At 41.1% G+C, this 25,437-nt stretch overlaps 1 long non-coding RNA gene across 1 annotated transcript; it reads right to left on the reverse strand.

Moving 5' to 3' along the window:
- Window positions 1-4: 4 nt before the first annotated feature.
- LOC145552767 (uncharacterized) lies at window positions 5-24,047 on the reverse strand. Its single transcript, XR_014088863.1, has 4 exons — window positions 22,043-24,047; window positions 20,430-20,545; window positions 11,906-11,983; window positions 5-1,227 (listed from the first exon to the last, which is right to left on the reverse strand). It is a non-coding gene; the product is annotated as an uncharacterized LOC145552767 (long non-coding RNA).
- Window positions 24,048-25,437: the final 1,390 nt, after the last annotated feature.

Raw genomic sequence — 25,437 nt, forward strand, 5'->3', positions numbered from 1 at the left:
TAATAAATGTTGTATACTGTTTTATTTCAGATGTGTGCGACGTGATTTGAGTACACAGTTACATAACAATTGAACCAGAAATTGTTTCATGAGATGCTCACAATTTGGTAACCTGCAGAAATAGTCACTTTATTGACCAAAAATCTTAAACAAAACTTTATTGCATGATCTTTTACTTAAAAGAGAAAAGCAAAAATTATTCCTATTTCTGATTAACAGATATAGTATGGATATTAACAGTTACCATGTCCGCCAAGATAATTATTTGTTGTTTAGAATAGCATGCAAAACTATAGAATACATAATTCAAGCACATATTTGCCACAGCCAAATCTTTTTTTTTTTTTTTTTTGTGAGAGAGCCTTGTTTCACCCATCAGGGTGAGGGTCAGAACGGGTGTTATCTACACCACAACGCTGCATATAACAGAGTTTAAGTGAAAAAATATCATATTAAATATTAACATTATTTTAACTGTAGGGGACCTTTAACATACATAATATTTACTTTTACCACAAACTGTATCGTTCAATTTTACAACTTAACACCTTATTAAGAGGTGTTATAACCTCTTAAGTTGTTAGCATTTCTAACTATAAGATTGTGGTTCCTTGAAAAAAAAAAGGTCAGAGTCTTACAGAATACAGAAACTCTACGGTGTGCAGATGACCTGAAGTGTTTTATCTCAGAATTCACAAATGGCTGGTAAAGGAATTACAAAGATCACCAAGGATTAGGGAGCATCTACTACAGCATTGTTGGGAAGATGATGCCAAATGTCATGAATTCTCGGTGAAGAATGCCATCTCAGAATAAGGTAAAGTCATTTTAGAAAGACGGGGCAGGGACGTGTGGTGGCGCATTTAGTAGCACTGTGGCCTTGAAGCAAGAAAGTGATGGGTTTGGATCCTGGACTGGGTCGTTCTGCATCAACTTCTCCCTGTGCGTGCATGGATTCTCCCCAGGTACTCCATCTTCCTCTCATTGCCCAACAGCATGAATGTTAGACTGATTGCTCTATCTAAATTTTGAGTATGAACACGATTGTTTGACACAAACTAAAATCTCTCCTTATTCAAACTTCTATGAGCCAACTAAGGTAGTTCGGACAATTTTTACCTCCATTCGTAGGTGATGTCCAGACTCCTCAGTCACCGATTCACTCTTGGAGGTAGTTGTCGATCCCCCGCATTTGAACTGCAGCTCCTCTCGTTAGGACTGCACAATCTGGCAAACAAATGAGTGGACGCCATATTAAACAAAATTTATTTTGTTAGACTGTCCCCACTATGACGCAAGAACAACCCCCGCCTCTGCTCCAACATGAACTCTGGGTCAACTCAAGCACAGACTTGCCAGGAACTCTACATCTGTGCGCCTTGACTCCCATGGAGAAGTACAAGCTGTGAATACACCAGCTTAACATTGAAGGATAGTTCTCCGGTGATCCCAGCATCTCCTGCTGCGTACATGGTTGATGACTGTACCCAAGCTAGTGGCCTGCAAATGATCTGAAACCTTTCAATCGGCTTCATGCGGCTACGATAGCTGCTAAAACCACCACCCATGCTGCAGCATTTGCTGTCAGTCAATCTTTTGCGTAAAGAAAAAAAAATGGACGTCCGTGAAAAACAGTGATTAAACAAAGAAATGCACAGTTGTGTAACATTCTGACATGTTTTGACAGACTGCAGCAATCAGCTTCAATTCATTTTGTGCTTTAAAATGTTTGATTTCAATTGGTATTTGGCACACAAGTAACTGGAACACTTCAGACACGCAGTATCTTGAGCTAAATCTGAGAAAAAGCATTCCCTATTATGTCAGATGGGATTGTTTTCCTTCCCTGTCTTTTTCTTTCAGCTCTGTGGGTTTGGGAGCGCTCCCCCCTCAAACCATCTGTAAAACCACCATCTCCTCACTCAACTATCAGAGCAGGAAAGATAACTGTTTGTTTCAGCTGTGTTATCTGGACATAGGCGGGTGCCTGAATAATGCATCCGCCTATCTCTGCCCCGGTTTGCAGCTCAATGATAAAACACAAACGCTTCTCACTCGCCAGTTTCGATATTCACAGCTGTGGTCAACTGCAGCCAGATGAACAGAATAACCACCTCAAGATCTAGTAAATATTTGGACACATTTTCACGATTGCTAAAAGTGCATTTTGCAACCCACTTCAGTGGAGGGGGGTGAGGTTGGAGACCTGAAATATCTCTTTCCACTAGTTACAGGAATAACTGGAGTGGGTTGTTTTAACAGATCCAGGAGCCACATGAAAGGCAGCGCTGAGAGTGACTGCATCAATTAACGGACTTTGAAGATTTCAAAGGGCGTCAGCTGTAGGATGCGATGCAGACAGAGGTTGTAGTTATGAATTAAAAGATGAGCAAAATATCCTGAAGGAAAACTAATTATGGTGGAGCAAAACAGGCATTATAAAAGATACTGTAGATTGGTGGTTCTAAGAGTTGTTCTTCACTGCCGGTGCACGGAAAAGCATTTCTACGGTGCTCTCAGCTATTCTGGCTTACCTTTGGAAAAATTTATAAAAAGCCTGAAAATATGTTCATCTTTTGTTGCTGTTGCATAAGCCCTCACTGAAAACTGTTTATGCATTTCTGCCTACAGGTAATCACTTAAGTCCTTCTGCTCTCTTTGGCTAAACATTTTGGATCATCAATGTTGACCTGAAAGACCCCAAAATGATTTATTTTTGACCCTTTTTTAAAAAAGCTCAAACATGTCAAATACTTCCTGAAAATGCTGTAATGCAAATACCTGTGGAACTAGTGATGTTTTTTAAAATAAAGAGAATTGGTTAATATAGGCTCAATAAATAGACTCAAATAAGGTTAGATTTAACTAGATTATAAGAGTTAATTTTAGCTGATAACTAAACATAGCTGCAGCTAATCTACTAGTTTAGACAGCTAGCAGCTAGCTAAATCAGTTAGCTGTGAACGAGCTAGCAGCTAACCAGGTGTTTTTCTGTACAAGGGATGTCGGTAATTGTGTCAGTATACGAGAGCTTTTTGTTTTGCTGTCGTGGATAGTACGAGGATATCTTTTGGTTCAAATACTCATAGACATACTTCCCCCAAAACAGTACATATTTAATCTATAATTGCATTTTCAGATGAAAGCGATACTATGTGTCGCAATCTGTTACAGCCGTATAGAGAGATAGCGGCTTTGCTGTGCTGTATCATTTTTGCAGGGTCCTAATCCATTTTGCCTCTGCTGGCATTTATTATCGGAAGTTGAGTCAAATGGCCCTGGGAAAACAATCTTTTGTTTTAAAGATTGTGTCAGAGGGGAAAGCGAGGAAGGAACCTGCTTGCTTTTCTTTCACAGTTTGCAACATCAATGTCCTCATCATATCAGTCATCGGCCCGGGTTTACGTTTCACAATCAAATATCAGATTCGCAGCCCACAGGACTTCACCTGACTGCCTCTTAACTCGCCACAACAAAGAGAGCGCTGCGAGCAGAAATGGCAGCACCTCACAGAAGAGCACAGAGACTGCCTGCATTGTTGGAATTCCGGCTCGACTTCCTGAGTCTCGCTGCACCTGGTCAACTGCCAACACGCGGTTTTCTCTCTTTTCCCTTCCTTCTCTCCTGCAAAGATCACATGTTGGCTAAATGTTGCTGTTAGGACATGAACCGCTCCAGCTTCACATTCTTCATCTATTAAATACGTTGCATCTCAGAGCTTACCATCTTTTTTCTATCACAGATAGTGAATGATATTTAGTTTTAAAACTGAAAAGAAAAAAAAAACAAATTGGAATCTGTTCTGTTGTGCTTTTAATTTGCCCTTCAGATGATTAGTGTCAGTTGTCACTCTCTCCTGTGATGCTTATCCTTTAGTGATAGATTTAGATAATGATGTGCGTCTCACGGTTTCACGCATTGTCGTTAATTGTTGCTTGAATTTCCTTTTTTTTCTTTTGTTGTCCATGGCTGCCGGGAGCATGACAGACATATTCACACTTGTTCAATATCCAAGCGCACCCCTGTAATGAAGCTGGCATCGGCACTGCCGTTCTGGAGCTCAGTCAACCATCTGTTAGCCTGCATGGATTCACGCAGTGTTCAGTAAAGTGGACATTGTATGGATGCGTTCCAACATGAATGTCACGCAATCAGTGTTCACCAGCAAATGAGCAAAAAAAAAAAAAAGAAAAGAAATATAAAAGTCACTTCCATCTGTTTTTAATGGGAAACACCTTTAAGCAGACAATGCCTCACCACATTTCATATCAGATCCACGCTACATACCGTATGGTACATTTCATGCACAGAAGAGTTACGTGGATTTTTGTGTGATGAACCAACAAAAAGCAGCTTATAATTGAGAATGGGGAAAAATGATACAGGTAAAATAAGAAGTTTTTTTTTTTTTTTTTGTAATAAGCTCCCTACCAATCTGTGTTGTTGATCCACCGTTTGGTGGAGGGAATATTTTGGGGGGTTTTATTACATTTATCCTCCTTCTTTTTCTAGCAAAAAGAGTGTACACATACATTTTTAAGTTTTGTATTGGATTCAGGCTAGAACTTTCACTAGAACATTTTAAAACATTAATGTTTTTTGATCTGATCCATTCGATTGTAGCTCCAAGGTCAGCTGGAGTATGCAGCTCTGTCTAGTCTCACTTCTTTTGGATCTCTAACATATTTTATTCAAGAATTACACTTTAACTCCATTTATCTTCATCTCATCTCTGACCTGCTTTTTCCTGCCCCTGGTGCACAAACGCACCACCACAGAATGATACTGCCACTACCATATTTCACCAGGATGACAGTGTCTTCAGGATTGGGTGCAGTGATATTTTTCCTCTGCACACACCTTTTTTAAAATGAAGGTCAAAAAGTGTAATTTTGGTGGCATCTGGCCAGAGCACATTCTTTCCTGTGTTTGCTATGGGGCTTCCAGCAGGCTACAAACACAACCTCTTAAACCATTTTTAAATAATGAGTTTCTTCTTGCCATTCTTCCATTAAGGGCTAATTTGTATTTCCTGTCAATAGTTTCTCCCACCTAAACTGAGGATCTCTCCGGCTTTTTAGTGACTTGTCTAATTAATGCTCTCCTTGTCTGGACTGTTAGTTTAGGTGTCACGTCTTGGCACAGTTGTAGTTGTTCCATACTTTGGCCTTCACAGAACAGTGGATTTACAAAAAGATTAAGTTATGCATAAGTCAAGTCAGGTCAAGTCGAGTTTATTTGCGTGCCACGCTTCGGCAACAAGGCAGCTCAAAGTGCTTTACATGATAAAAACACAACACGATAACCAGTTATGTTGGGAACTGCAAACAAGCGACAAACATCACATTTTGCCAAATGCCATCATCAAAATCATCAAGCGTAATCACCATCAAATATATTAATGAATGTTCCAGTTGCTGTTAATCAAAGGCAGCTCTAGACAATTGGGGTTTTAGCCTTCCAGAACTTCCAGAACTCAGAGTGTTCTGGAAGTTTGTTCCAGGTAAATACATGGAAAAAGTCAAATCTGGGATTGAACCAATGCATACACATTTTATTCTTTTTTTTGTACAAAAACGTGGGAAACCGTATCATTTTTCTGCTACTCGATTTTTATGCACTACTTCGTGTGGGTCTGCTCCATAAAATATATTGAAATCTGTGGTTTTAATGGAATAAAATGTGAATTCTCTGGAGAGGCACAGTTTCCCTAGATGTTTCACTGTTCGCCAAAACATGATCAGAAAGCACAAATAGTGAGGACGCCAGTGCCTTGCTCAAACTAAAACAGGACAAGGTGTTGCAAACCTTCCCAGAAAGTCTACAGAGGCAAAACGAACCTTGACAGATGAGATATTAAAATGATAAAAGAGCTAAAAATCTGATAAAAATAAACCTGAAAAGAATCTGAATATTGATGATCTAGAAACCATCTCCAAAAGCAGAGAAGCTGAGCATTGATGCTTTATTGATGATACAAGTTCAAGCAACTGCAAATAAAGAATTCCTCCCGGTTTTCTCAAGGACAGATCCAGTTTTAGCCGCGACTTTCTCGCTGAGTGGCTAAGCTGTGAGCCACTCAGCCACTGTGAAGCTGTGAGCCCAGAGGTGAATTGTTGCTGATCAACCAGCTCAAACATGGCTCAGCAGGAAGTGCTGAGCTGGATGGACCGGCATCAAATGTTAAAAGCCAGCCAGTGCTGAGTCCCCTCACCGCTTCAGAGCACAGAGCTACCTCCGCAGCCCTTTGTCCATCTCAAGATAACCGGCACAGCCTCACATCCTGACCCTGACTAGGTTGAGTTGCCTAGAACTTGACAAGGTCCAGTCCCAGGGAAGTTACGCTGACAGTACACCTAATAATTTCCAGGGAAAAAAGAAGGGAGTGGGGTGGTGGGGAGGACTGACTGAGGTGTACATGGGTTGCCATGGCATTTTAGAACAAGGAGAAAGGGGGAAAAAAACAGCATTTCCAGAGGGAGGACAAAAAGACGGGGGTTCGGAAGGGCAGAAAACCCCCATAAATAAAGCTAATGAAATGGTAGTTGAGTCTGAAGAGAGGTAGAATGGCTGGTTGGCTCTTACCCAGAGTCTGATTTATCCTCAGTGTCCATGTGAGCACAGTGGGGCAACCCATTACCTCACCCCATCAATAACATCGCACGGACAGGGAAAAAGGTCTGCTTTCCACACCAACACCCACCCCGGGGACCTGATCAGTGGGCTCTCCTGGCGGGGGTGGGGGAGAAGGGGTGTAATGTAGTCACACACATAGAGAAAAAAATATCTCAGTTTGGAGGGGCGAGAGAGGAGGGGTCCACCCAGGCAAGTGGTGCAGAGGCAGAGGGGTGGATCAACATATTGCACAGAACGCACTCAGCACTTCGCCGCCACCGCTCATGATCACACGCGTGTGTTTTATGGGCCGAGGAAACCGACGCATTCTGTCTTTTCCCACGTGGACACGCTGTCTTTGCTCTCGTGGCGTGGGCGGATAAATCCACATTCTGTGAGTCGGATGACACAGGCAGCCATCATCTGAGAGAATGACAGCACACTTGTAAATGGTGGGCTAAGGTTCACCTCATTCATAAGCAACGCCATGGATAAATCAGAACGGTGCAGGTGTGTGCCTGCTCAGGACATTAATGTGCTATAAACAGTGGAGGATTTTCTTTTTTATAGAATCCTATTTAAAGGATGGGGGGTGGCGGGACCAGACTTTTTTATAGCTACATAGAGTAAGAATAAGAAGATAGTAAAGCTTTAGAAGTGCTTTACCAGAAATTGGGTGAAATGTCAATTGAGCTCACAGTCTAGCGAGAGCAAACAGTGCAGTGATAAGAATAGAGCTCAGTAGTACCGAAGTAATCTCTGCAACTCATCTCTTCCCCCGCCCTCCGCCCAATGCGTGGGTGTATTTGAGAGTGATCTTTCATGTGCTTTTTTATTTTTTCTCTCAGTGATATCACAAGACTGTGGCAGAATGTGTGTGCAGAGTTCCCGAAGAAGAGGCTTTTCAGCATCACAGCTTCACAAGAGGAAGTCCCGCACTCAAACTAAAATTCACATCAATCACTCCCCACCTTTCAATCTTTAAAAATTTTACTTCTTCCCCCCCGCTGCTCTTTCGCTTAGCGATATGCAAATGTTTGAGCTTGATCACAGATTTGAGAATTTTACTTCCTGAATTAAGCCAAGATTTCAGATGAGCTCCTGGAAAAAAAAAAAAATTGCCAGACTTTCAAGGCTTTACAGTGTTTAACCTGAGAGAACATCGTGTTGAGTTTATAGAAAATAAAGGAAGGATGCTGAGTCTCTCTTTGAAGAAGTGCTTATCAAAGCATTTTTTCAAAGGCAGGTGAAAAGCGAAAGTAGTCGCACCCCTTCAGCTTCCCCATGTTTTTCACACTTTGTTCATACATTAGAACAAGGGTCTGCATTATTATTATTATTATTTATTATGACATTCACAGGTATACGAGTAACAGGCAGCCAATAATTAACAAAATTCTAAATAATATTGAGAATATATTATTTTCAATATTCTCAATATTATATATAATATTCTCAATATTCTGTGTGTGTATATATATATATACACACACACTATATATATATATATATATATATATATATATATATATATATATATATATATATATATATATATATATATATATATACACAAATAATGTAATATTATTTGTGTGTGTATATATCAGTGACGTGCGGTGAGGTTCATAGCTGGTGAGGCACCGATTTAATTATAATCGGATTTACAAATCTAGACCCCTGCATATTATTGTTTACATAAGAAAATTCCGAGCATGCGTACAATGCTGGAGGGCAAAAAGACTATTCCTTAACATGTGATGCTTAGCCGCGCCGCCGCTGCAGAATAATTCCGTTATCTCAATCAAACTTAGCCAGGCAGATATTATTAATTTCGTGCTGTGCTTAACAGCAAAGGGAGAAACCGTTAAAGTACAACTCAAAACCACGTCTTTCTCGCTCTCTGTATCAGTGCAGCTTCTGTATGGCTAGATCGCTGTTACTGTCTCTTACTCTGCAGTTGTGGAGTCACAACGTCTGGGTTCATGAGCGCCCCCTGCCATGAGGCACAAGCACACACACACACACACATATATATATATATCAAGTTCTGCAGAGCTCTGAGAATTACTCATGTATGTATGAGTATATTCATATCAGGTGTTGAATCAGGGAAACATCTAAAGCACCCACATGTGGAGGGCTCGAGTTGGATAACTAAATTATTTAAATAAAAAAAAAAAACAATATCCAATATCTCAAAGCCTATTCAGCAGCCAACATCCTGTTAGTGTTGTTTTATTTTCCCCATCACCTTTTACAGTAAAGGTAATTAGCATATCTGTAAAATATACAGGGCAAGGTCATATGCGCTCCAGCTTTTGTGAACAACAAAAACCCGATAGCCAGTGTTGTATTTGTCTAATATGACACTGGCTATTGTTACATAGTGCAAGTTAGGGTTTGAATTACGGCATATGACTGAATAGGAGCTTTGTTTCTCATGATCTAAGGTTTCGGGTTTTGCTCTTTCTTTCTTCTCATCTGGAGCCTTGAACCGGTTCACTTCTATCAAACTTGCCTGTTGCGCGTTGAGAGTTGATACATTCAGTCCATTCTCCTCACAAAGGAGAACATGCCCCATCCAAGGCTTTGTTTCATGTTTGAGAGGGAATGTAGATCAGTCCTAAAGATATCATTGAAGTTGTTAAGAAATACTTTACTTTGGGTATGGAGTTAAGGGAGGCGGGGTCTCAAAGTTTGGGAAAAGGGAAAATCTGTCATCACGGCAGAATTTGCGGAGTTAGGTAAAAGGTTGAACACCTGGAATGGGTAAGATTCTTCCCAAAATGCCAACAGCCCTGCACATTATGCAGTTATCATGGTTTATGCTCTTCCAAATGGAGAACAAGGTTCACACCTGTGGACGGGCAGACCTATGTTGTTGGTATCAATCTTTAAGAAGAAGGAACAGAGATTATAACTGAGGGATCACCTACATACTCTTCCTTGGGCAGTGTTGAGTGTTGTACCTCAGAACCAGGAAGAGTAGCGTGGCTTTCATCCGTGCCATAGAACAGAGCAGATGATATCATGGGAGTTTGGTTGTCCAGTCCAGGCGTTTGGTGGATCCGAGAAAGGTTTACATTCGTGTCTCTTGAGGTATTTTATGGAATAGTGATTGTTGAGTTTCTAAGACACTTTTTAAGGGCTATACTTTCCTTTTACTCCAAAATTAAGAGCTATTCTCTCAGGACAAAGTTGACCAATATGTTGTGTTGTACTCCCTCAAGCTATTCCTTGTCTGATGATCCTGTTTGTTTTGATCCCAAGATGGAGTGACAAAGAGTGTGTGTGGTTTAAAAAAACCTCATGGCCCTTGCAGATGTACCTGTTGGCATTTTCAGGGACTGGGGCAGTTCATTGGGATGGAGCAGGAGATATATAGATAAATTAGGACATTATCTGCCATAACTGCCATCAGGGCTCTGTTTCCTTTTCAACCAACGAAAGAGCTGTGCTACAATGCAAAGTTCTATATTTTCAATGTAAACTATGGTCATGAAATCTGACTTTGACTGGAAAGGAGGTGACCCTTTATGTAAGCGACTGAAATGACCTTACGCCATAAGATGACCCTAAACTGAGGTGCTCCATCATTAGGTGGAAGCTCTTTAGTCTTCGCTTCTCTGCAACAAAATGAGTGAGTATCAGATCAAGATTCTTCCTGGGAGTCTCCTTTTGAAAGGTCTCTGGACACTCTGCACCAGGAGGAGACCCAGGAGCTGACCCAGAACCCTCTAGAGCAGTGTTTTTCAACCACTGTGCCGCGGCACACTAGTGTACCGTGAGCGATCGTCAGGTGTGCCATGGAAATGATCAAATTTCACCTACCGTATTTTCCAGACTATGAGCTGCTACTTTTTTCCTACACTGAACATGCAGCTTTTCTGTGGATTTCTCTTCAGCCACCAGGGGGCTCTTTAGCAGGAAGTGAATCATTGGGAGTCAAAATTGGAAATCAAAGAAGAACGTGCTAATTTTAATTTAGAACAAGCACATGCTAGCAGCATGCACGACAGAGAAATGTTTTCAAACTCATATGATGTAGCTTCTAAGTTGAGGAGTATCGATCTGGCAGTACAGGAGGGAAATAAAGCCGCTGCAGGTAAACTCTGGCGTGAACACCACCGGATTTGGAGATGGAGAACTGCGTCCTTAATATATCCAGCAGTTATTAGGACGCTGCCCTCTGCTGGGTCCTTATGGGAAACCGAGAGCGGCAGAGATACCAGCGGCCTGTAGCCCGGTGCGGCTGATATATGTAAGTTTCCAGGGGGGCGTTCAAAAAATTTGAAGGTACGGTTTATAGTATGGTGCGCTCATAGTCCGGAAAATACGGTAATTACTCTTAAAAGATTTTTTGAAAATTAATTATCTGCCAATAATGCCATCTTTGAGTGTCTCTGATGTAGTAATGACTAGCAGCGTAATCATGTAATTTTATCACTAGATGGCAGTAGGTACAGAGCACTTTACATTAAAACAAGAGAATTAGTGATGCATGAATGTTGCTATATTCATGCATCACACACCACAGAGTTGTGGCAATGTTCAGGTGTATTTTTCAAGTGGACATGTTAAGTGCAATTTGAAATAAGAAATGTAAAATATGATAAAAATAAATTTTTGTGTTCATTTGATTCCTATTCAAGACACTTTGATAAGAATGACTGTAATATAGGCGGCTACAGAGTATCTTTGTTTACATTTTTGGTTGGTGGTGTGCCTCGTGATTTTTCAATTAAAACAGTGTACCTTGGCTCAAAAAAGGTTGAAAAACACTGCTCTAGAGGAACTATATTTCCCCTCCAGGGTGTGAGGGACTATTTATCCCTTTTAGGCCAGAAGGGATATGTTATCCTTCCAGAACCCACTAAAATGACCAAATATCCCTTCTGGCCTGGGAGAACCTTAATGTCTCCCAGAATGAGCTGGAGAACGTCACTGGGAAGTGAAATATGGGATTCCCTCCTGGACCTGATCTCGGATAAGCAGATGAGAATGAAAGGATGGATAAATTGTCCCACGTGTCCGTTACTCTTAAGTTATTTAAACCGATGGAGACATTCAAACATCTTTTCAGGCCAGAGAGGATTGTACTTTGGGCTGAACAGTGCCTCAGTTGTTAGCAATGCTGCCTTACAGGATCATGGGTTCCAAAGTTTGCATGTTCTCTCTATGCACAGTTGTTTTTTCCTCCCCTACGGTCTAAAAACATGACTGTGAGGTTCATCTCTCTCTTGCCCGTTGGTGTGTGTTTGTGCGTGGTTGTGTGTCTCTGTATTACCCCGTCATGGACCGGTAATCTGTAGGTTGTACTCTGCCTCTCATTCAATGACAGCTGGAGAAAAGCCACCCCTTGATCCTGCAAGGATAAGCAGTTATAGATGAACAGTGGGACGATTGAAATTCTTTTCATTACTTGTGTTTCGGATAGGAGTAGTGAACTATATTTTCCACAAACATGCTACGACAATAGGAAAATACACAATTTAAAATATCTACAGTATGTTTCTCATCGTGAACACGACAACAGACTCCTGGATTTGCCTTTCAGTCGCTGTCCTGTTCAGGAAGAAAAAGAGCAAAGTCTGTGTTGCTGGTTGCTGATTGTCTCCTTGAGGAAGAGAGAGACATGCTATTCAGCAGGTTTAGACTGGCTGTGCTGACACCAAGGTCAAAATGTGCAAACCTCTGTTTGAGAAAGAGAGAAAATAGCCCATCAAACAAGCAGCGAAGCAAGTGCCTGCGTCCTGGAAACCGTTGATGCAGGAATACAGGGTCCTCTGAGAATAAATGCTGCTCTGTAAGCACCTACAGCCTTCCCAGAGCATGTTCTTTTTTGTTTCCCTGACCTCAACTTCTGCTCAGCAGCACAGAGCGAAATAAAAACCCTCAATGTGTGTCTTAGAAATGTCTTTTTCTTTTTATTATTACTTCTTTCAGCCAAGCTGAATCTAAGCAGATTAGATAATCCACCACGCATATCAAAGATTTACTCTAAGAAAAACCCAGTGCCAGAGCTGTCAGACCGCGTTCACGAGAGTGTAATCAAACCCTTATTTTGACAGTATGTAAATTCTCCTAAAACCATGTGGTCCCTAAGTACCACCTCGCAAATCAGAGGGTCGAAGTCCATTGCGGTTAACTGTAAGAGCTGCAGAAAAGAAAGGCGGTGGAAAAAATCATCATATGGGAGTAATAGATGAAGAATTTAGCATTCCACTACCAGAGCTAGTGAGTCACATCCGATCTGAGAGAGACATGTCAGAAGTGGGAGAGTGGGAGGCGTGTGTGGGCTGCAGAAATATGATATAGAAGTGCAGATCCAGCGTGTGAGCGCTCTCTCTGGAACACGCAGAAATGAATCCGTCCACCTTGGAGCGTCCTCAAGGATTTTCACACGAAGGCCGTAATGTGCTGGGAAGACACTTGCAAAGGGCCTCGTGTGACTGAGAGGAGACTGTGACTGACTGTATTCCTTGGTACACCAGGGCGCTTGTGTGAGATGCGTACTGAATGTTAATGCAGTGTTTGACTTGGACTTTTGGGGCTCACGCATCATCATGGGACTCCCAACAGAAATGATCAAGAATTACCATTGCCACTGCAGGTGTGCTTTCATCACAGTCCTCATGCACTTTTTTATAAATGTTCTTTTCCGCCTCATCCCTTAACCGTCCCCGAATTTGATCCTCGGAGTGATCGGTGCCCAGCCAGGTGGCAAAAATGTGCTCATTCTACTGTGTTTCCATCCAGAGGTCAGGGGTTCTGGGTGATTAACACACAGGATGTGACCTTTAATCCAATGGCAGCTCCTTTCACCATTAATCTCCCTCAGCCAGCATTCGGCTCTGATAATAGCGCGCTAATTAATGACGCTCTTTTGAGGCGGCATGAGCCAGTGTTGGAAGTTTCAAGAGAGAGAGCTGGTTATCGCTTCATACGTTTTCTCAAGACATTTCTCGAGGGAACGGCCGACGCAGACACATCATAAGACCCATTTGACAAAGTGTGCCACTGCCTGCTTTGGTGGCACACGAAAAAAGTTGCTGCAAAGCTTGTTCGGCGTTCTGTGTCTTTGATAGGGACATCAACGCATGTGATTTGACGCCGCGTGTACCGTGAAGGCATGTTCTCATGAGCAAAATGTCAGCTGTTCTATCTCATTTCTCTGCGTATCACTCGCTGCGGCTCATGCATGTTTAATCGCGTATTTACATTCGCTTGCACTCCGTTCCCACAAAGATTTTCGAAGGAGGAGATCGGTGCTCAGCTGCAGTTTTTGTGTACACTGAATGAGTCAGAGTAATATAGAAGGGAGGCAAAGGCCAGGCTTGTCTTTGTCTGGAAACTGTGACAGGATTTATGGATATCTGCCTCGGAGGGGAGGCTCCATCTTGGTGTGTGTGTGTGTGTGTGTGTGTGTGTGTGTGTGTGTGTGTGTGTGTGTGTGTGTGTGTGTGTGTGTGTGTGTGTGTGTGTGTGTGTGTGTGCGTGTGTGTGTGTGTGTGTGCGCGCGGTGAGAGGGAAGGCAAGGTGATGTCTGCAGAACCCTTTGTCTCATTTTCCTTGTAAAGTTCAGGCACTAAATGGTAATCAACACTGCCTTCTCTGGCCCCAAAACATTATTATTATTATTATTTAGATTTAATGTATCGAATCATTTCTTTTCACTGAAACATATTCAGTGAGACGTGAAGAGATTTGCCTCCAACAAAATAAAGCTCCTTTATTGTTTCGTGACCAAAAGCAAAATGACTCAAAGCTCAAGTCTTTTATAAATGTGGCTCTTTTTCTCATGTGGATGGCAACTGTGAATTTTGCGCAAATTTTCTTGGAAAAAATATCAAAAGCCCGTGTCTACTTGCCTTAATAACCTGGCCAGTCATCAGAAAAAAAGAAAGGATTGGAGGAGCGCACTTTGAAGAATTCCCAACAGGTGAGTGTGCATACTTCTACAAGTTGCTTCTTATTCTTTTCAGACTGCCATTACTTGACTGAGATTATGATGGCATAATAACTTCGAGCAAAAACACAAAGGTCCTGCAGTATCACGACATCGACTCATATGATTTAAGTAGGTGTTGCTCCTTTCCACAAAAACACTCCTCTTTCCTTCTTCAGCAGACATTTTCCAGACAAATTTGCGCTTCTTGTGAGCAAGTGGGAATAGTTGGAGCAATTTCTCAGCCAGACAAAAATCAGATTATAAAGAATCACATTTTTCGACGTAATTGTGTCAGTGAACACATGGCAGCTTGTGATTTGTATTCTGTCCTCTAGCAAAGACAAATGATTGTTCTGACACTCATCACTTCATCCCCGGTGTTGGATCCACTCTTCTTTCAAGATTTCCATCTCAGTGGTTTTGGAGAACGTTGCCTTGTGTTTCTCCTCTAAGCTTGGCCTGTCTGCTTGGATTATGGCCTGAAGAATTGATGTCATCCAAGACTGGCCGTGGTTTCTGAGTGTTGTCTGGGTTTATGGTTGGCGAGCAGAGAAACTCTAAGAGGTTGCTAAGGACTAGTTGGAAAAGAAATGATCAAAAACTGTTTTGCCAGATTTTGCTCCAAGCCGCAGTGAAGGTGATTGGGTAAGCCTAAAGATGCTTGACATGTTATAAAAAAATGAGGAGAAAAAGTTGAGAGACCTGTTAAAAACGGTCCATAAAGGAGGTGATCAATCTGCAGGATCATTTTCTTGAAGAGAATCTTCAAAGAGAATGCTACTTACTTGTAGTTTGGATATTTTGTTTCATAGTTGGTAGCACCGTCGTCTTGCAGCAAGAAGGTCCTGGGATCGAACCCTGGTTTGGAGACATTCTGCACCATGTTTGCATGTTGTCTTTGTGCATTTGTGGGTTCTCTCCAGCTTCCTCCCACATTCCAGAAACATGATGACTCTTAGGTTAATTAGTCTCTCTAAATTTGAATGTAATGGTTGTTTGTCCTGTGAAGTTACTGGCAACCTGTCCAGGTTTTACCCCACCTCTCACCCAAAGACAGCTGGAGCTAGGCACCTGTGACACCGCAGGTATCAGCAGATAAATGAATGATGATGATTGGGTAATGGATCGACCAATGGATGACATGTTTGTACAGACTGCGGAGAGAAGTGGTGGTATGGATTAATTTCACCAAACCCACACAAGAGACATGGTGCCATTTGATACACAGTTGTACCTTTAGAAAGTGCCACTTGTCCTGTATTCTCTGCCCTTCACGGCTGACTGGGGTATGAATCATTTAGTGCAAAAGAAAGGAGAGCAAACTGAAAGAAATGATCATGTTATCGTGACAATGAGACATGAGTATGGTCTGGGTTCTGTCACAAATGACACGACCCACCTAATGGATGTTGGGTCTTAAAAGACAATCAGAATAAAGTGTATTGCTTTGCAGAGGTTTTCCTACCCAGTTGAAGTCGGGCCTTAACTCGTTTACAGAGGTTACATTCAAACAGTTATGATGAAACCTTATTCGAGTGCTAGAAAGACCCAAGGAAAGTCCAGACGCAAATCCATTAGAGAATGTGTGACAAAAAGTAGAAACTGATGTTCAGAGACACTCGGCATCCGATTTGACTTCTATGCAGAGAAGCTATAATTACAATAAAAGGTCGTCACTCAAGGTGGCTGAAAACAAATGCACGCCACAATTTTGGGATTTTTGCTTTCATTTTCATTCCACTTCACAATTTCTTGAGTCGTCCTGTGACACAGAATCCCTAAGAAACACATCATTAGAGTCGGTCATTGTATTGTTACAAAATATGAAAAGCTTTGAGAAGTTTTTCATATATAAAAAAAAAAATGATGAAGACCAGGTGGAGCAATCACCTACCACAAGTGGTCTTTTGGAGCTAGTTTTCCCACATGCTCTCCAATTTTGCTCATAACGTCACTAAAACAAGATAAACTTATTTTCTAACTGTTAGTGCTACTGATCATTATCAACCAGAGTGTGATCATGTTTAATACCTGAGTTAAATTATTGCCTTTTGTGCAACATCACATGTGGTCGCGAGATGCTATTTCAGTTTTCACATTTCTGTGAAACCATCCTGCAAATAGCTAAAGGTAATGCTAACTGCTCTCCCCTCATATTTACAAAGAGCTTTAGCTGGTTTTGTCATAGGCTAGCATCCCTAAAGTCTTCTGTCACTTTGTGCAATCACACGTTCCTCTGGATCTCTTCTAAGCTTAAATGTGCAACAGGGCCATTGGTCAGTCACAGTCATGGCAGGAATAGGTATACATGCCTGACCTACAGCTTAATGCTGCTAAACATTAGCTAAGTGGGCGTCTTAAGTGAGTTAACACTGACATATCCGTACAGCTTTTCAATGTTCGTGCAAGTGAACGATCGGCTTTTCAACACTTGTCTGGACTCATTCAAGAAGTTCACTCACAAGATGCCACCAAACATTCCATTTGTTTGTTGTGAGTTATTAAAGATAAGCTTAAAAATTGTTTTGTCTTCGGAAAATAATACAGTCCTACTATTAGGGCCAGTACAGCACTATTAGTGTGACTGAAACGTCTTCAAGGAACAAGAGTAAAATTCCGGTTGACTCGTACATTTAATCTGTTACATCCCTTGAAATGGGGGTAAAGTCATTTTATAGTACTCTCCAGTGTTTTTTAGCGTAGTGCTGGCGTACAATTGCAGGCCAATCTGAGGCAAGCTGTTAGACAAAGAAGCAACTAAAAGAAGCCAAAAACTGGGCCACAAATAATCTGGCAAAACAAATGAGAAAAAAATGGAGCTGGCAGGCAGAAAAGATAAGAACCGGGCAAATAACACTAACGCTAAAATTACTACTACTTCTGCTACTGTTTCTGCAAATAATTCAGGAAACAAATAAGAATTTGCATATTTTATATTGTGAGCACACCAGCTTTTCAGGTTGAATACGCCTATATCATCATCCTCATTATTATTATTATTACTATTATTATTATAGCTATGGAATGGGTTGCCTCTACATATTAGATTTGAATAAAAAGAAAGCGTATAACCTTTAAATCCTTTACCATTCACTTAACAATTATGTGCTACTGGTCTATTACATAAAGTCTAAATAAAGATATTTAATTTGCAATAGGACAAAAACTGAAAGGTTCAACAGATATAAATTTTTTTAAGCATTGTTTCTGCTGTTTCAGTGCAAAAGCCTCACCAGTGGTTCTCTTCTCCTGCACAGATATGCTGCAACGTTAATTGTCCTTTCCAAATGTGTTTCTGTGCTCATCTGTATGCAACGCAGAGCTACTGACTATTGATGTCCCACTCAAGAGAAAGTGAGGGAACGGTAACACTGTTACAACAGTTTTTCTCTCTATTTGCTTTTCACAAGCCCTTGTGAATTTGAGGAGGAACCCCCCCCCAAAAAAAACCCAAACCCAGATGTCATAGTGTGCCATTCAAAAATAGACAGCACAGGAATTCAATAGGGAAATCAAAGTTGCTGTAATATTTCCGTCTGGACAACAGAGACAAACTTATTGACCCCATCAATCTATAAAATCAATGACAGCCTCGCCACAGGCTAGAAGTAACACTCAAAGCATTGTGCGTTTCTAACCGTCAAAATGTAGCAGTCTTCTGTGAAACATCATGTTTGTTGTTTTTTTTTGTTTGCTTTTTTTTATATATACGCAAACCACCATATTTGGCAGCTTTAATAAAACTTGAGCTTGTAGAAGCTGATGCGATTCTTCAAACCAGTCTATAAAGATCACATAAAGTCACATAATCACAGTGTGGGGGCAGATGATTGCACTCAATTTACCTCTGACGCCTGGGCTGAATAAAACGTCCACATACTAGAGCAGAACAGTTGTCCTAAACGCCGAGGTTGTGATTGTTTGCATTGGATGGCTGACTGGTATTCTTTGGCAGCATGAATTACGAGTTATGACAACATGTCTACCCCTGACAGACTTCTTCTGCTTTTGGTATTTTGTTATCCTGAAGAGTTTTGCATAAAAAAAAAATATATATATATATATATATATATATATATATATATATATATATATATATATATATATATATCAGTATCAGACTAATTCAATCTGAGTGAAAACAAAATGCTGTTTTCTAATTATGATTACATTCATTAATGAAAAAAAGCAATAAAAATCAAGGACGCCCTATGCTAAAAAGTACTGACTTACCTAATAATGTGACATGCTTGGCAGCCGTATAAACTTTGGAGAAAATTTCATGTACTCCTTTTTGCAGAATTGTTTCAATTATGCCACTTTACAGGGGTTTGGAATATTAACAGGCTGTTTAAGTCCAGACTTTGACTGGGCCACTCCAAAACCTTTATTTTATTGCTTTATTTTTCAAAAACTATTCAGAGGTGCACTTCCTGGTGTGTTTGGAATCTCTATCCTCCTACAAAATAGCAAATACACTAAGAGTAATTGAGCCTTGGAGCAGTTCGTGGTTCCAATAGTCATGGTGTATCATCCAGATGCTGAAGACCAGACCATCATACCATCACCAACATGTCCGACTGTGACCAGGATGTTCGTTCTCTGAAAGTGTGTTATTTTTGTGCCAGATGCAACACTTATTTTCTGTAATGTCTCTTGGGGATCATCTGGATGTTATTTAGGAGAGGGGAGACAGTCCTTGGAGCAGTTTTCTGTCAGCAATGGCTTTTGCTTCGCAACCCTCTGATTCCCCGCCCACCCAGTCTCGGTCTGTTGAATCACGAATAATGACCCTAACTGAAGCAAGTGAGGCTTGCAGAGCTCTTAATGATGTTCTGAGTTTTCCTGAATGAGTCACTAAGTAAATTTCCTGGGAAGGTTCACCACTGCTTCATGCTCTCTCTGTTAGGGGATAATGGCTCTCACTTGGATTCACTGGAGTCCCAAAGTCTTAGAACTGGGCATGAAGCATTTTCCGGAGCGATAGATGTCAGGGACCTTGTTTCTAATCAGTTTATAGCTTAAGGTTAGTCGCAGTTAATTTGTGATTTGAAAGGGCAGGACAATTACTTTTTGAAATAGGAGCAGACTGCTTTCAATTGCTTTTTTCCTTCACCATGATGAAGACTGCGTTTTGTATTCATGCCCTCTGAAGAAGGCTCATGTGGGAAAAATAAAAATAAACTTCATCTAGTTTATAAACGAATGGAGTGGTTCACCATTCCAATACGTCCCTGAAATCGAGACGGTGTTAATGTGGTAATATTCACAAATGGTGCATTCAATTCCTGGATGATTTAAGTTGAATGGCATCATGTTTAAGATCCAGATGTTATGGAAAGTCTGCAACCAAAGAAAGGCTCTTGTGCTTCTGACATAGCCGTGTACTTTTCATCCATGTTGATATTCCAAAGCCTGCAACCTCCGGACTGGGTGAGTCTTAAAATCTAGATTTAAATGTTTTCTTTAATCCATGCACTTCTTTAAAAACGCAGGACTGCAGAGTGTGCCAGATGAGAAGACTAGACGTATTGGAGCTAAATATTCTCACTCCAACAATCTAAATCAGTAAATAAATAAAGGTTTAAATGTAAACTGTGAAGCTGAGTAATTTCTCGAGTGAGATTCGAAAGTTTTGCAACAGTCTTGGGGGGGGGGGGGGTGGTGAAACAAAGGCATGAATTACTTTTGCTGTTTCTATTGAGAACCAAACATCACGTCAAGATTTGCAAAAGCTTTTCTTGCTATCTAAAATTCCAAGTGAACAGTATTACTGGCAGGCTGCTATGGGGGGAAAAATAATGCCAAACTGTTTATTGTGATTTAATAACAATAAAGAAAAAGCCATCCATGTACTAACCTCAGCGAAGCATTGGTGCGGAACTGTAAGATCATCAGCTTTCAGTATCATGCAGTCCTCTGTATTATCAGCATTGCATGGAGCAAAGTTCCTCTTGTGCTCAAAGATACACACAGCTGGCACAAAAAAAAGAGTTTGATAAGCAAAAGATGACAGAACTTTTTATACAGTGGGCCACAGACTCTGGAGCTGTCTTCCTTTGGACTTGAGATTGGTGGTCTCTGTGGTTTCCTTAGGAAATCTGATTACAGATGTACCTTTGTAATCAGATTTTGACAAAATGCTCAGCTTTTAACGTATTCTTATGTCTTGGGTTGTTGTGTAAGTGTGGTATTATGAAGTACTCTGTGTTTTTAAAATCTTAAAAGGTTTATTGCCTTAATTTCACATGAATTTGATAGAACAAGTTATATTCATCTTTTTTTTTTGTAACTATGACCTTGTGGTTTTGTTTTAAGCTAGCAGCTTTTAGCCTAACAAAGGGAGCGAAAGCTACAATCTCCTCTTTTGGAATTCTTTTAATCAACTCAGATTTGCAGCTCCTCTTTGACATTTCCATTTCTTTTTTTGTCTTGCATCTGAATATAAGCCATTAGAGAGGTCTATCTTTGTTCAGTCTGGATGTACTTTGTACATTATACATTTTTGTGGGGGCGGGGGTGCAATGCCTGGAATGTTACAGCCATGACAGGAAACATGTGTGTTGAGGATGAGGGGGTCGGTTCGTGCAAGATCCTGGAATTTGCTGCCGCATGCATGTGCGTGCATGGCAGCAAATTTCTTATACTGCAAATTTTTGGCAGCATGGATCATTTTTGCACAATGATCCAAATAGCTTCACAGTGCAAAAACAGAGCGGATTGTTTAAAAATAAAACACTCAGGTCATAAAAGTCATCTGCCTCTGCTTTATTCCCTCCTCTGAGTAAATATCACAGGGAAACCAACCAGGGCCGGGTGAGGCAGAGGGATCACTTCGGCGTTGCACCTATTTCGGCACAGAACAGCCACATGAGCTAAATGCAAACATTCCAACCACAAATACTTGTGAAATCTGAATGTGAGCCTGAGTGACGCAGAGGTCGTTAACCTGAGAAAACGTTCTGCTGGTCTAACTGCCTCAGCCGGAACAGTCTGCCGAGGTGCAGACTGGACCCTTGTTTCGAAACACTGGAAGGCATGTGCACGCATTCGAGTAGCTCCAGGCAAGGTAGGGTGTGTTGTTTTTTTTTTGTAGTTTTTTTTTTTTTTTTACTGGAGCGGGCTAGGAACCAGCAGTTGTCTTAAAAACAGTTTTGACACATGGAAGAGGGTTAGTCCATTTGGGTCCAGATTAAGCAAGCTGTAGGATGGACCACATCACACTCTGTTTTTCCCATTTATTTCAGTTTCAGGCCAAATATACACATGAGGTAAAGCTCAAAAGTATTGATTTTTACATAATACTACTCCCTGAACTCGTGTAGTCCCTGCTTTTCCAAGCGCTTTGCAAAAGTATTGATCTAGTCAACTTTCTCAAATGTTGTCACTATTCAACAACAAACATTTCAACAAAATTTTATGTGATAGACCAACACAAAGTTTTGCTTATATAGAGACAAAAGATTTTCTTACTTCTGCGTCGCTAAACAGCTCAAGCTCACACAGTCTGGACAGAGGCCATCTGTGAACTGGTAAACCTTCACGCTAGTCGCAACTCTTTTGCAGACTAACAGGTTTTCTTCCAGAGTGTCGTCACAGCTTAGTGCTGCCTCCAAATGGTTTTACAGTGGAAAGGATGTTGTGGAAAGGAGCAGAGTTTTAGCTGCTACTGCTTTTGATAGTTATGTTCTTCATTAGCTGTTTTTACTATTTGTGCTTTGACGCTTTCTAAACTAAACAAATGCATTTCTGCTTGCCGGGTCCCTCTTGAAAAAAAGGTTGTAGATCTCAACAAGGTTTTTATCTGGTTAAATAAATATTATTAATATTATTAAGTTCATCTTCCACAACATCTACAACACATATCAGTTTGAATATAGGTCAAAGCGTTCGCTTTTGGTATTGTCTGACTAGAGCAGCTTCTTCCACATGTTTGTCATTTTCCCTACATGGCTTGCGGTGAATCGTGGCTCTGTTTCAACAATGTCTTTCTGTAAGCCTCTCTTCCGTGAAGGCCAGATTTGTGGAGTGCACAACTGCTAGTTGTCATCCTCTCAACAGATTCTCCCACCTGTGCATTACATAGTATGTTTCCAGTTACCATCGGATTGGCCTCTTGTCTGTGTCAAGAGCTTACAGTCTCTTTCCTCAATCTTTCAATTTCGGTGACTGGGTTGACTGGCCGCACTAAGATTTTATTCGGCGAAAGGGAGGAGCGTTCAAATTCGCATCACACTTTCCACATGTTTGTTTTTACAAAGGAAAACCATTCATCTACTTGCTTCCCCTTTGCAATCATTTGCTCTGTTGAATAAAACCCCAATAAAATGCAGCAAAGTTTGTTGTCCAAGCTGTACAAATACTCTTGAAAAGCACTTTACGTTCAAATCATTACAAATCGCTCTGCTACAGTGGGTCTTTTTCCTGGATTGCTATGTTACTGTACGTGCTGCTGCAGCCAATCTATAATGTTCTCTGCCCTCCATGGCCATCGGGTGGCAGAGGCTGTGAGCGAGAGCTGGCTGCCGAGAGCGCCTGCAAGCATGTCGATAACGAGCCCCAGCCTCTCTAACAGAATCATTTACTGCCCGCGGGGCTTGAAGACGAAAGTGGAGTGTGCATGCCTGCCTCTAACCTACTTAAGCCGCTCACTGCACAAATGGAAGTGTTGATCTGCAACATGAGAGGCCCTGGTGAATTCCTGCCTGTAAGCAGACTGACCAGAATAAATGTATGAGATTAATGCCAGAGGAAGTAATGATGGCGCTACAGTCTGTGCCTCATGCTTTGCGTCATTATTTGCTTATGTCAGCATGCGAGTCTCAGAGACATAATATTTAAGAGAACGGTTCCAGCTGTCAGCGATGCGTTCTTGGTGTGTTTAGTCTTGGGCCGCGGGATGATCCAATCTGTTGCTTTTAATGCTCAGAAGGCGGCGTTGTGGAAAAAGTGGAAACATGACAAAGAACAGTAAAAAAACAAATGCTTCACTGGCTTGGGTGTATGCTGCTGCTGTACTGTTAGCTGAGGAAGCTATAGCATAGTTTCAGTGTCTTGAGTTGGCTCCTTAATTCTATTTGTCTCAGAGGAAAACCTCCCCCCCAAATCTCTGACACACATTTTTAAAGAGCTTTGTTGAGCAAGTAAGGGAGGATGGAAGAGGGGCGGCAGGGTGTATGGGCTTGTACTCCCAACTCTGAGTCCGGACAAGACACATAAATCACAGGAACATATACACAGACACACATATGAGCGCAAGTGCTGCTATGTCAGTACTTGAGCCCAGGTGTCTGTTTTAACCTTCCCTGGTTGGAAAACAAATGATAAAAAGAGTTGTGGGGTGGATGAGAACGAATAGGAATGGACACAGTTATTAAAGGAGTACCGTATTTAAACGTCTTCCGCAACACTGATGCCAGTGTTGTGGATGACTTCATTTTCTTGTAAGACACTGTCAATCTACTGTAAATGATAATTTGTTGAATAAAGGCATTCTGTAGCACAGCTGCCTTGCATTACACTGGTGCAGAAAGAAAAGCTTCCATATTATATTAAATATCCTTTGACTAAGGTGGCATGTTGACATGTTGAAAAATAAGTTAATAAGCTCTCAGAGCACACATATGCTGAGTGACCCATCAATAACACCACTCATTTTCTAACAACGCTACAAAGTACTTCTGTCTGCACCAATGAAAATTCACTCGCCTCTGGATGCTGAAAGCTTGAAGTGGCTCCAAAGAATAGCAGTCCTACTACTTTCAGAGGATTTTCTGCGAGGTCTGCCGATGATGTCGCAGAAACTCGACATCACTGTTCACAACTCCTTCTTATTGCCGATTGGCCAGGATAAAATGCATCCTGAGAAATCGAGCTCAATGGGATAAATTCCAGATGGAGGACTGAAAGGAGATGAGAATCAAGTTAATTTCTATAGGAATGTAAATCTTTTTTCAGAGATTTACATTCCTATACAATTTAAAGCATGAGACTTTATCCTAGATTGTCTTCAGTCTACTTCGCCCATGTCTTCTTTCACATGAGCTAGTCGTTTGCGACTAGCTCATGTGCAGCTTGTTTCTGCCACACAACTTATCGCAGAAATGGATTGCGCTTTAGCAAAAAGTCCAAAAGTGGTCTGCAAAAGGAGGAGGGTTGCTGCTCTGCCAAGGGGACCAGAACCAGGAAACTGGTGAAACAATATGAGGAACCATATGGATTTAATCAAACAGTGGTTACTCTTGTTCCAGTGCAGTACAAAAGTGTGAATTCTACACACTTCATCTCAATACACGCGCAAAATACAAAACAGATCCGCAGCAAAAGAGACGTACAAATGTCACCAAATTGCACTTTACTCAGTCATTCTTAGGCCCATGTCATGTTTGTGGAATGACCAAAAAATAGTCTTTCAACATTCGAAATTCAGAAGCTGTCTGTGAAATATTGAGTAGATTTAAAAACAGCTTTATTAACAATAATAAGTATTCATTGTTCACATCATTTCTATGAAATTAGTGGTGAATTTTGGCAATATATTATTTACGAGGTGGCCAAATGTTTTGACCTCAGTCTGGGTAAAACATCTGAACGTTTGACATGCTTTTCTCTTTTGGCCATTTGGAAGCAGATTTTTATCGTCCCATGACCTAATTTTAGTCGCTTCTGCTGTCAGACAAATTGACTCTGGCAAGACTTAATGATCAACTTTGTGACCAGCTGTCCATGCGTGGCCTGTGGCTGTACACAACTCCAAATCACCAGCTCTCCACCTCGGTGCCTGATAGCGATCCATTAATGCTCTTGTTTGTTCAGATGAAGCTTCTTAAAATGTAACCATGTTGCCAAGTTGTTGTTTTTTATTGTTT

Source organism: Poecilia reticulata, chromosome 9, assembly GCF_904066995.2.
Source record: "Poecilia reticulata chromosome 9, P_reticulata-male-v2, whole genome shotgun sequence".
NCBI lineage: Eukaryota > Metazoa > Chordata > Actinopteri > Cyprinodontiformes > Poeciliidae > Poecilia > Poecilia reticulata.